This window comes from Cyclopterus lumpus, chromosome 13, assembly GCF_009769545.1.
Source record: "Cyclopterus lumpus isolate fCycLum1 chromosome 13, fCycLum1.pri, whole genome shotgun sequence".
Lineage (NCBI taxonomy): Eukaryota > Metazoa > Chordata > Actinopteri > Perciformes > Cyclopteridae > Cyclopterus > Cyclopterus lumpus.
Window position 1 is genome coordinate 912,267 of NC_046978.1, and position 12,750 is coordinate 925,016.

The window sequence follows — 12,750 nt, forward strand, 5'->3', positions numbered from 1 at the left end:
CCGGTCGCTGCCACACTTTTGCATCTTTTTCACAGCTCCAGGGTTCACCCTTTTCCTTCTCTTTGCTCAGCTGGAACCTTTTTCTGGGCACAGCCCCACAGATTGTGCCGGTCTTTAACATGTTATGACATCTTTTGAACGCCGCAGAGCTTCTTCCCGCTTTCAACAGGAACACACAGTCTAGTGTTTGAGTTTATTTAATTATGCCTCTCGTCGTCCTCGATGGACTGAGCAGGTTTAGTGGACTTACAGCCCCTGCGAGGCATTCAAGAGCCTTGGATGGTTTTACAAATGCCTGGAAGACATGGGACTCTATTCTCTAGGCCTCCTGAAAAAATGAGAAAGACGTGTTTGTGTGCGTGTGTAAGTGACAGACTATGAGCTGTCCGAATGCTCCATCAGCTGGGAGTTATGGTCAATCTGGCCTGTCATAATATCCTCTCTATGACTGCATGCCCTCAGATTGTCATTCCCACTGAGTTTGGTGTGTGTGTGTGTGTGTGTGTGTGTGTGTGTGTGTGTGTGTGTGTGTGTGTGTGTGTGTTTGTGTGTGTGCATGTCAGAGGGCACCAGATGGCTGCTGGCTGACTTAGCAGCATGAATTAAAGTAAATCATATGAGACAGTTGTGCTTATCTTTCCATTAATCCACTTCAAAAAAAGTGCATGCACACACATGTACATGTTGTCTGCATGTGCATCAGTGTTTTGGGGGGCTTTGATGGTTTGATCATCTTTTCCACCAAATGTTTTTTCATGGTTCTCATCTCTAAGCTCATTAATTTGTTGTTAGTGATTTTAATGAAGCCAAATGTATATTATTAGATTTACAAAATCGTGTAAACAAGAAAACCAGCACTGATTCTGTTCACCCGGTTTGACACTTTCAGTACCTGATTAAATGAACTGATTGGTGTATCTCTGTGTCAATCGTCTTGTCAATACTTGTGTTCCTTCTGGGTAAAACTTGTAATCATGCTTTATTGTAACCCATCCTCATGTGTTGTCATTGGTGATTCCAAGCAACACCTGCGCATCAAGTTTGATTGTGTCCATTGTTCCTGAGGTGGCATGGCGTGACTGGAGTGAAAGTTGAATAACAGTTCAATCAGGCAGAGACCAGCTAGTTGAAGAAAGGATAATGTTTATAGTTAACAGATGATATGAAATGATGAAGTCTCAGAGTCTTTGGCGCTTGGACTCTACGGGGAGATTTGAATTTGAGGGCCGACGCCCCGATCAGCAACGAGATAGATCCCCCCGTGGAGTCCAGACCTGATGAGCTGATAGAATGATGAGTTGATGAAGCTGATGGATCCATGAAGACTGGGCGGAGATGGGGAGGTGGAGGGGTGCGTAACAGCAACATGAATGAACTGAAGGTAGAGAGACAGTCATATTTAAATGAGACAGCAGCAAGATGATTGGCTAACCGTGTCATTGTTTCCGTGTGCTTATTGGATAGAGGGGATCAGCTGATCTGCGCAGCTGGTGTCATGATTGACGGCGCAGAACAATGACAGCAAGTAAACAATGAGTGAGCATGGGTGAGGAATGATTGGCAGACGTGTGAGGAATAAATGGTGGGTTTGAGGGGTATGGTCTTCCTGGCTGAACTTGCGCTATAGCTCCATTTGTTCATGGTATTGCAAGCCCATGTTGCCGTCACTTTAACCTCACAGATTGAATTGATTGGTTGAATTACTGTTCTGGGATGAGCTATCATCTCACACCTTCAGATTTCTAATTAATGTATTTAAAAAGATTTTTTGTAAGTGACCCTAAATTCTGCATGTATATAATTAGCATATACTTTGGTCGCAATTCTTCCAAAGAAATGTTGTTTTTTGATTGAAATGTTGCCTCTCTGGTCTGCTGGCTTTTCCTCTGCTCAGACCATGGAGTCCTTGGAAGCTCTCGTTCGTCTGCCAGTACTTCCTTTAGCCTCCACCATGGCCAGCACAGACTACCACAGCACAGACCACCACAGCACAGACCACCTTCTCAGCTGCTCCCGTGATATTGGTTTAAAACAGGCTCCATGTCATTATGTTTCTAGTAGTCCAGATGATCCTTATGGGCCCAAAACCCAACTCACCTACAGTATATAACTCACCGTTGAGCATTATTTCACCTGCACGACTAGATCTGAGCCTTGTGACTTTTTCTGAAAAACAAAGTCATTATTTGAGCTTTGGCTCTTTCTGCTCCGGTACAATAAACACGTAAGAGACATCTTTGTTTTCCAGCATGTTGTACTCAATCAATGGTTAAAACTCAATCATGCAATTTCCTAAGTGTGTGGAGACAGAAGCAATCGATCTCAGGCTTGCAGATAAAGACCACTTTACACATCACAGATTAACACGGAGGCTCCAAATAAACAATAAAGTAAAGTCTTATTGAAGGTTTGTAACGGCTAACTTTTTATTTTTATATTCATCACAGTCACATAGAAGCAGTTGTTGACAATGGAAATCTCAATCTCAGGCTCCCTTCAACAATGTTTTAAAATTAAAAGAAAAACATGCAAATAATCAAAAATAAAACTTAGGAATGCTCTGTGAACCATGTTTCCAGCACCTAAATCTAACTCTAAATCTTGATTTGTTAGCATTTACATAAATACTACAATAAAAAAAAAATTACAGCAATCTAGTTTCCGTATTTTACTCTTTCTCTTAGTCCCATGCTTCATCCGTATATCAAATAACACAAGTAGGAATCATCCCTCAACACATGCGTCACAACACAGACACCCAGTCTCACACAGATGGAGGCATTTGTTGGCAAAAAAACAACAACAACAATATGTTTCTGCAGTTTAGTGGAAGCCTATGGCGTCACACATCAACCAGTACTGTGCCGTACGCACACGCACACATGTTCACATTACGATGGCACACAGTGAAACCAATAATGAAGTTAGAGGAGAGAGAGATGAGGATGGAGAATTTGCAGAAAAGGCAAATGAGGAGAGAAAAGAGGACTGAGTTCCAAAGTCAAAAGTAGTGCACACATTATTAAAGTTTGGGGAATTGTAATGGAAATAGAGCAGTGAATTGTGTCTGTGTGCCTCTCCGTGTGTTTTAGGTTACAATCTGTGTTATTTTCAGCAGTGCAGATTTTTAGCCTTTTTCAAAATAGCTTACATAACTCAGAGAGCATAACCCAGGAACACACACACACACACACACGCACACACACTGAAGGCCCTGTGGCGACATCATCTGCACAGTCTCTCTATTTTCTCTCTCGGTCCCCGAACAGAGTCAATGTGGGGTGATCCTAAACTGCAGACAGATGATGCATAAAGGCCTCCCTTGTCTGCGCATCGCCTATCTTAATGTCATATTTTTAGCACTGTGGCTCAACCTCTGTTGTTCTCATCGGTTATGATAATACAATCCACACAGGTGTGCATGGGCCTTCTATGAAAGATATGCACAGAAACCGGCTGCTCACAATCTATGAGTCATTTTTAAATCAAAGAATCAAGAAATGTGCAAGGATTTGGAAATTCTTTATTTCGTTTACACGACATCTGTGAGAGCCACCCGAAGCCCTATGCTTTCCTATAAAAATATCTGTAGACTGTACATGTTTTTTTTTACATTTATCATCATTTCTTTTGAATTATCTCTTGACTGAAGTTGTACAACACAGTTACTACATTTGTTTTACTCATATTAACCCCTCCTTTACCATGAAGCCATTTGTAAAAATTATCAATTTCAAATGTAAAATTTGACCACATGTGGGTCTTAACACAATGATGTCAGCACATGATGTTTAAGCAATAAGGTACAAGAGGCAGTACTGTATTGTCAATAATGTCCTGTTCAATGTTGTTAGGCAAACCCTTGAACAGGATATTATTGACGATACAGTACTGCCTTGAGTACCTTATTGCTTTTATAATACGGTTGCCTGCGACATTATAAATAGTAAGTAAATAGTAAGCTGCATTATGGCTCAATAAAGTACAGCCCGTGACTCACTCTCAACCAATCAAAATGCTTGATTTCATCTACCCATATTATAAATGACATTAATGTTGTGTCCCTTACCAAAAAAAAGCATATTGACACTGTCGAGTGAAAACCATACATGTTCAATTTTGGGGACTTTTTGGACAACGGAAGGATTAAATGTTCCTCTCATGGGTAAATTCTCTTACTTCTAAAGATAAACAAATCATTCAAACTGTCCCAAAACCACACAAGGCTGTACACATAAATCTGATTTCCCTTGTGTTTTCTATGACTGCATCATTTATATTTCATACACATTTCTCCAAAGATTAATTCTGAGTATAGGGAAACCTGTGAGCACTAGATAGAGTTTGTGATGACAGTCGGTGTCCTGCAGTGGGGAGGGCCAAAAAGAGGATTACGACGTCAGGAAAATATGCAAACACAACACTGTATTGTGTCCTCTGTGCGACAGTGGCAGGAGAAAAATAAGATGGAGATAGCATAGATGAGAAAAAAAATAATTTGCTGTTCAAATGTTTGAAGAAATAAGTTATTCATGCTGTTGGGTCAGAAGAGAAATGTTTCTGCTGATATATAGATGATGCCACTACTGCTACAGCTGCCTTTACAATATAATACAGTGACGTCATCTGCCCTGCAGCAAGCTGTGTGTGTGTGTGTGTGTGTGTGTGTGTGTGTGTGTTTGTGTGCATGCATTCTTCATCAACTCAATCAGGTTTAATTAAACTGTGCAGTGATTAAGGGGCAAATTCCTCAGTTTGTCAGCTTGTGCACATCCTGTTCCACCCTCTCATATAAAGTCTCTCTCTCTCTCTCTCTCTCTCTCTCTCTCACATGCACAGTGACTAGTATTGCACAAGCCTACAGCATCTTTAGAGTGACTAATCTACTATTAGCACTTGTCTCCCAGGGCCTCCCTTCCTTCATCCTTCTCACCACTCCCTTCTTTTCCTCTGCTCCTCCGCCATCGATTTCAACTCAGGGGGTTTCCTGATTGTTAATGATTGGCATCTTTTGAAAAATAACAGTGGTGTATTGAAACTACATTATATATTTGTTCCTCTTTGTGTTCCGACCTGCAGCTCTTAAGCCACAACAAACATATACATACAAATAAAGAAAGAAAAGATATTCCATTCATCCAAATTGAACCAATCTAAGGTTTATTAAGATGTGGATGGTGGATGTGTGTGTAAGTGTGCAAATTGGGAACACAGGGACCAGTTGGTCATAACTGTCTCCTACCACCAGGTATCTTGAAAACATGACGGGCACGGATCGTCACTCTTTCTTATTTACATTGACCATTTTCTCTTCCTTCACATTCGAACTGTTCCTCACCTCATCTCTCCTCGCAGACATGTTTTCTTTACAATCTTCCTCATCTTCCTCTTCCTCCTGTGCCATTTATTATCCCTTTTATACCGCTACACCTTGCCATTCTCTCTCTCTCTCTTTCATCTTTCTGTAATTTCTGCTCTTCCTCCCTCCAGTCCTCCTTTTCCCCCCCTCCTCCTCCTGAGTCCCCACCTCCATGGTGATTGTATCTGTGAGATAAGCTGGGTGTCAGACACAAAATGTTCTCCAATTTCTCTGTCTGCTGCCGGTGAGAAATGGGCAGACTGAAAGATAAAGTCAAAGAAAGACGACGAGGGAGTAGGAATAGTGTGTGTGGGGGGGGGGGGAGGGATGGAGATCCGAGTAGACACGTATAGAGGGGAAGACTGCAGATAAGAAATGAGCACTAGGAAGGAAAAAGACAGAAAGGCATTTATATTTTATATCGTTAGCCATCACTCATCTACATCTGCTTGTAATTGTGTAAAATAGAATAATAGGCCTCCAGGAATAGTTTACGATTTTTGGATAATGAACAAGCAGAAAGAAGGCAAAAATCGAAAAATAGCCTGCACACCGAACTTGGGAGGTATGTTTGGTCCCTGTACCTCTCCTCTTTCGATGGACTGGGGCAGGACAGCTAGACAGTCGTAGTCTGATTGACTGTGCAGAAATGGAGAGGAGGAGAGCTGTTGCCATGGGGACAAAGATTGTGGCTTTTTCCGTTGTTTCTTTTTACTTTGAGGACCAGTAATTGGTGATAAACTTGAAGGGAGGGCGGTAATCAGAGGCAGCGAAGCATGGCGACTTTCGCAGAACTGAAGTAGTGCTGCAAGACTCAGGGAGTGTGCAGTCTGTGACACAACAGTCACTTTGTGTTTGTTAACGCGATTGTGTGTGTGTGTGTGTGTGTGAGACAAAGAGAGTTTTTGTGTGTTTTCCAGTTAGCTGAAGGTGACTGAAGACAAGGTGTTAATGGATTGTATAAAAGGAAACTGTTCAGATGAACTGTATCCAGCTGAGAGATGCTCAGCATGGCACTGCAGACCATCGAACCCTCTTAGGATCACTTAAACTCCATTTTCATTTACAGCCTGCAAGAGGAGCTTTAGGTATAACAAGGACCACACACACACACACACAACTGAGGGTATAGAGCAGGATGAGAAGAACAGAACTTCAGTCAGAACAAGGACACAAACCAGCTACATAATACATATCACTGCAGGCCTTTTTGTTGTGTGCTTTTGTCATGTTCCATTCAGATTTCGTTGCCCTCAGTGAAGCTGTACACACTACATTTCATCTTGAAGGTCAGAGAGCTGGCAGGCAGTGTCTGTGTGTATGTGAATGTGTATGTGTACGTGTACGTGTAGGTGTATGTGTATGTGTATGTGTATGTGTGTGTGTGTGTATGTGTATGTGTATGTGTATGTGTATGTGTATGTGTATGTGTATGCGTGTGTGTGTGTGTGTGTGTGTATGTGTGTGTGTGTGTGTGTATGTGTATGTGTATGTGTGTATGTGTATGTGTATGTGTGTGTGTGTGTGTGTGTGTGTGTATGTGTATGTGTATGTGTATGTGTGTGTGTGTGTGTGTATGTGTATGTGTATGTGTATGTGTATGTGTATGTGTATGTGTATGTGTGTGTTTAAATGCTGCTGCTCAAAAACCCAAAAATTATTGGCTCTTCTGAGATTTAAGATTCTCCTGCAAGACATTCACAGATGCCTTCAGGGCATCAGGTCTGCTACTATGGTCTCTGTTTATGCATATTTATGCAACATTGCTGCTATTTTTGGAGTTTGACATTTTGACCAATAGTGTTTCCAGTGTCCCTGCAGCTCATCTGCTGTTATTTCAGCCAGTATTAAAGAGCAAATATAAATAGACCATAAGTGTTGCAGTGTTTAAGTTTGGTGATGGTCTGTTGATGCCATTTCAATTTTTTTATGTTCACATAACACGTGAGTCTAAATACACAGTGCCTTTCGATATGTAAACATGTAAATTAAAATCAATAATTTGCATCTGGCTGCTAACCTGAAGGAGTTCATGTGATTATCTACTGCATAAATGAATTACGGTCTTGTGTAAACATCATTTGGCTGATTTCTGCATCAGTATTTCGCTCACTACTAATAGAGTCTCTTGGGATGAATTCCCTTCCCTCTCCATCTTGTTCAGGCATTCTCGTGATGTGCAAACTAAAGTGTCTCCTGACCTTTGTTTTTCAATCTCAAAAGACCTTTAATTGAGGTTAAAATTAAGTTCACCTCAATTTCATTGATAGGCAATGTAAGCCACAATTAAGATAACAGAAAATGAGTTCTCAGTGTTTAAGCATGTCTTATACAGTCAGGAAACACAAGCACTATCTTAACTTAACACATAGTGCTGCCTTTAGAGGATATTTGACCTTTTATTGAAGTACAGGGTCAATAAATTCTGAGTACATGAAAGAGCAGCTCCGATGTTTTTGATCCCTCAGGTCTCATTATCTTAATCTAAATGACAAGTTATTTGAGGATCCAGTGCATGACAAAGAACAAAAGGTGTTGATCCTGCCAGGATCAACACCGTCGACGCATCAGTGCTTGCTTGGCTGGTTTCCTTGACAACACGGCGGAAGATTTCTGTGACTGAAATTTTGTTTAGGTTCTAAAAGGAAAACACGTGTAATGAATATGAAGTGAACAAAGAAGTCAAATCGATTGTAACGTGCAGAACCGGTGTAAAGCTCATCAGCGGCGGATTAGAACATCTTATAGGGGTGGCAGCAGGTGCTGGTGAAAAGGTGCAAGAGGCAGAATCATTATCCAAATCTGGACTGACGCTTCATGCAGCTCAACACTGCAGGTGGATGTAGAAGGACACATGAAGGACACATGATATGACTATAAATATGATTTGTAGGTTAAAATAGCTGGAGTACAGTACCGTGATTAATACGCATTGTAGACAATCAAACCATTGCTGTTGGTCAGGGTTTTGTTTGTTTTTAAAGGGGACATATCATGCACATTTTCAGGTACATAGGCTTACTTATATCTTGGTTGTCGGTAATGTTCACATGCTTTAAACATAAAAACACATTGTTTTTTATCATACCGGCTGTCTGAATTCATTTGTATTCACTCTGTCTGAACACTTCCTTTTAGCACCTGTTTCTTTAAGCCCCCTTCTGAAAAACCCAGTCTGCTCTGATTGGCTTTCTATGAAGTAGTCTTTGCAAAGGTCGATTCCAAGTCGTGGCTGGAGGCACTCGAATGAGTGGCGGTATATTGTCATGATTCCAATTGGGACATAGGTAGGGCCAGTGGGTTGTCGACACACCAGATATGTATGACCCAAATGTATGTGCACAAGCACTGAAAAAGTGACGTTGTCATGACATGTCCCCTTTAAAGACCACTGGATGATAGAGAAGAAAAAGAGATTCAACACTAACATAAGAATCACACAGTTTAAATTGCTGCAATTGACAATGAATATAAATGCTAATCTGACATGACGTACAGAATATTATCAACAGGAGCAATTCTCCCCGTTTGTTGCCTTTTAAAGTGGTCCTGTAGGACTCCTGTATTAGCTGCGCACTCCTGTATTAGCTGCGCTGCACTGGCTCCCTGTAAAATCAAGAATCACATTTAAAATTCTTCTCCTCACCTACAAAGCCTTGATTGGTGATGCACCATCATATCTTAAGGAGCTTGTAGTACCATATTGCCCCACTAGAGAGCTGCGCTCACTAAATGCGGGGCTACTTGTGGTTCCTAGAGTCCTAAAAAGTAGGATTGGAGCCAGAGCCTTCAGTTATCAAGCTCCTCTTTTATGGAACCAGCTTCCACTTTCAGTCCGGGAGGCAGACACAGTCACCTCATTCAAGAATAGACTTAAGACTTTCCTGTTTGATAGTGCTTATAGTTAGGGCTGAATCAGGTTTGCCCTGGTCCAGCCCCTTGATATGCTGCTATAGGCTTATAGGCTGCTGGGGGATGTTTTAGGATACACTGAGCACCTCTCTCCTCTTCTCTCTCTCCTTATGGATACATTTACATCTCTCCATTGCACCTTATTAACTCTGCTTCCTCCCCGGAGTCGTTGTGACTTAACGTCTCATAGGGTCCATTGGACCTGGAGATGTCTGATGCCTGGTGAGCCGGCCTCCCACCTTGGCCCTGCTGATGCCCCGCCCCCTCCTCTCTACCTCCTTCTGTTTCATGGATTGGAGTTCCATTCATACATTGTCATATTCATGTAATGTGTTTATGTAACTTTGTAAATGCTGTTCATTCTGTACACATGACATCTATTGCTTCTGTCCATCCGGGGAGAGGGATCCTCCTCTGTTGCTCTCCTGAAGGTTTCTTCCCTTTTTTCCCTGTGAAAGGTTATTTTTGGGGAGTTTTTCCTGATTCGATGTGAGGTCCTGGGACAGGGATGTCGTATGTGTACAGATTGTAAAGCCCTCTGAGGCAAATTTGTAATTTGTGATATTGGGCTATACAAAATAAACTGAATTGAATTGAATTGAATTGAGTGTAACAGGATTTGGTGGAGGACAGGGGGAGAAGTCGTAATACAGCAATCAAAGACGAGTCAATTTAACTGTCAAGCTGTCAAACCAACCCAAAGTCAAAACTCAAATCTAGCCCCTTCACTTTTAAAAAGACTGCCACAAAATGTTCACACGGGATAACTCTGACTCACAGGAGAATAAAAGAAATAGTCAATCAGCTCCAGGTGTGCTGTCGCATGCAGAGGGTGGGGCTGGAAATGTTTATGCCTCCGTTCAGCCCATTATAACTGCTCATGGTCGTCTCAAGAACAGAAAGGGTCAAAACCTTCGCATTTCCTCCTGGATTACGGTTCAGTGAAAATGGAGTATGTGAAGAAAAAACACAAAATATTAATATTTTGATGCTGCATTTGGTGCCGTTATGTCCTGTTTGAAGCAAATACTAGAGAGTGGAATGTACAAAATATACACATCTTTGCAATGTAATTAAAATGCAAACTACACCTCAATAAATACTAGTTACATTACCTATCAATGTTGTTGTCCAGTGTTTTTTGATAGCCCTGCTGCATTAGTTGCTTGAGTAATATGTCGAGAATGTAGGTGCACTGTATCTTTGAGCAGAAAATGACAGCAGTCTGTCATAATGCACTCAAACCCACACATGCTCTCCATTGCTGAACCGATTCAGCCTGAACTTCACATTAAAGAGGCCTCCACGTCTGCCCAGCATGCATCCGGGACCAAATTAAGAGTCCCGCACTCACGCGGTCCTTGTTTCCGTGTGAGTGCGTGTGTGCAAATGAGGGAAACTGGCTCACACAGGTGGATGTCAAGATTCCTGTGAATGCCATTGTCCCTGCTGTTGTGTGTCTGTTTCAGGCTTTGTGGCACACAATGAAAAGTTCATTTTAGTTTTGGGAGCTGGCAGGTGGGCTGGCAGGTCCTGGCGGTTGGCACACTCTGCCGCCTTGCACGCCCTGAGACTCATCACCTCATTTTGAACATTATCTCTGTCTTCCATTCACGGCCCTCTCTGAACCGCACTCATCTGTCGTCATCCCTCTGCTTTATGCAACTGCTGCTATGACCTATGTAGTAAAGGCCATCTTGGTGTGCCTGTGTGTTCTACCCCCTGGTGGGTGCCGGGTTCCGATGGTGTGTGTGTGTACGGTAAGGTTTCCTGTGCGCGATTCCCTCGCAGGGCTCAACGGTGTGTGTCTCGAGGTACATAGTGACCCTGATGTGTCAGCTATGCTTAGGAGAAAGTACAGAGAGCTGGTGGACCACCGTGACTCACGCACATACGGAAGACCTCCTCAGGGCTTGCCCTATGATCGCCGTATCCCCCCCACCCCACAGACATACTCTCCTGACATTTTTCCTCGAAGCACATCTATAGATTTCCATTTAACAGATGTAGCGTGACATATACATATACATATATATATACATATACACATATACACACATATATATATATATATATACACGCTTATCCTCATTAGGGTCGCGGGGGCGCTGGAGCCTATCCCAGCTGACATAGGGCGAAGGCAGGGGACACCCTGGACAGGCCGCCAGTCCATCGAGGGCACATGTAGGGACATACAACCATTCACTCTCACATTCACACCTATGGGACATTTAGAGATCAATTAACCTGCAGCATGTCTTTGGACTGTGGGAGGAAGCCGGAGAGCCCGGAGAGAACCCACGCTGCCACGGGGAGAACATGCAAACTCCACACAGAAGGACCGCTCCGACCGGGAATTGAACCCGCGGCCCTCTTGCTGTGAGGCGACAGTGCTAGCCACTACACCACCGTGCAGCTCAAATATTGTGATAAAGTTCTTTATTTTCTGTAATGCAATTAAAAAAACAAAAATGTCATGCATTCTGGATTCATTACAAATCAACTGAAATATTGCAAGCCTTTTATTCTTTTAATATTGCTGATTATGGCTTACAGTTTAAGAAAACTCAAATATCCTATCTCTAAATATTAGAATATCATGAAAAAGTATACTAGTAGGGTATTCAACTAATCACTTGAATCGTCTAATTTACTCGAAACACCTGCAAGGGTTTCCTGAGCCTTGAAAAACACTCAGCTTGGTTCAGTAAACACAATCACAAGTATGGGGAAGACTGCTGATCTGACTGCTGTCCAGAGGACCATCATTGACACCCTCCATCAGGAGGGTAAGACACAAAAAGACATTTCTCAAAGAGCAAGCTGTTCACAGAGTGCAGTGTCAAAGCACATCCACAAAAAGTCTGTTGGAAGGGGGAAATGTGGCAGGAAACACTGCACAACCAAGAGAGATGACCGCAGCCTTAACAGCATTGTGAAGAAGAGTCGCTTCCAGAATTTGGGGGAGCTTCAAAGACAGTGGACTGAAGCTGGAGTCCAGGTATCAAAAGCCACTGTTCACAGACGTGTCCGGGAAATGGGCTACAATAGCCGTATTCCCACGGTCAAGCCACTTCTGAACTCAAGACAACGGAAGAAGCGTCTGACTTGGGCTATGGAAAAGAAGCACCGGACAGTTGCAGAGTGGTCCAAAGTCCTCTTTTCAGACGAAAGCAAGTGTTGTATTTCATTTGGAAGTCAAGGCGCCAGAGTCTGGAGAAAGGCTGGAGAGGAGCAAAATCCAAGTTGCTTGAAATCCAGTGTGAAGTTCCCACAGTCAGTGATGGTTTGGGGAGCCATGTCAGCTGCTGGTGTTGGTCCACTGTGTTTCATCAAGTCCAGAGTAAATGCAGCTGTGTACCAAGAGATTTTAGAGCACTACATGCTTCCGTCTGCTGAAAAGCTCTATGGAGATGAGGATTTCATTTTCCAGCATGATCTGGCACCTGCCCACAGTGCCAGAACCACCAGTAACTGGT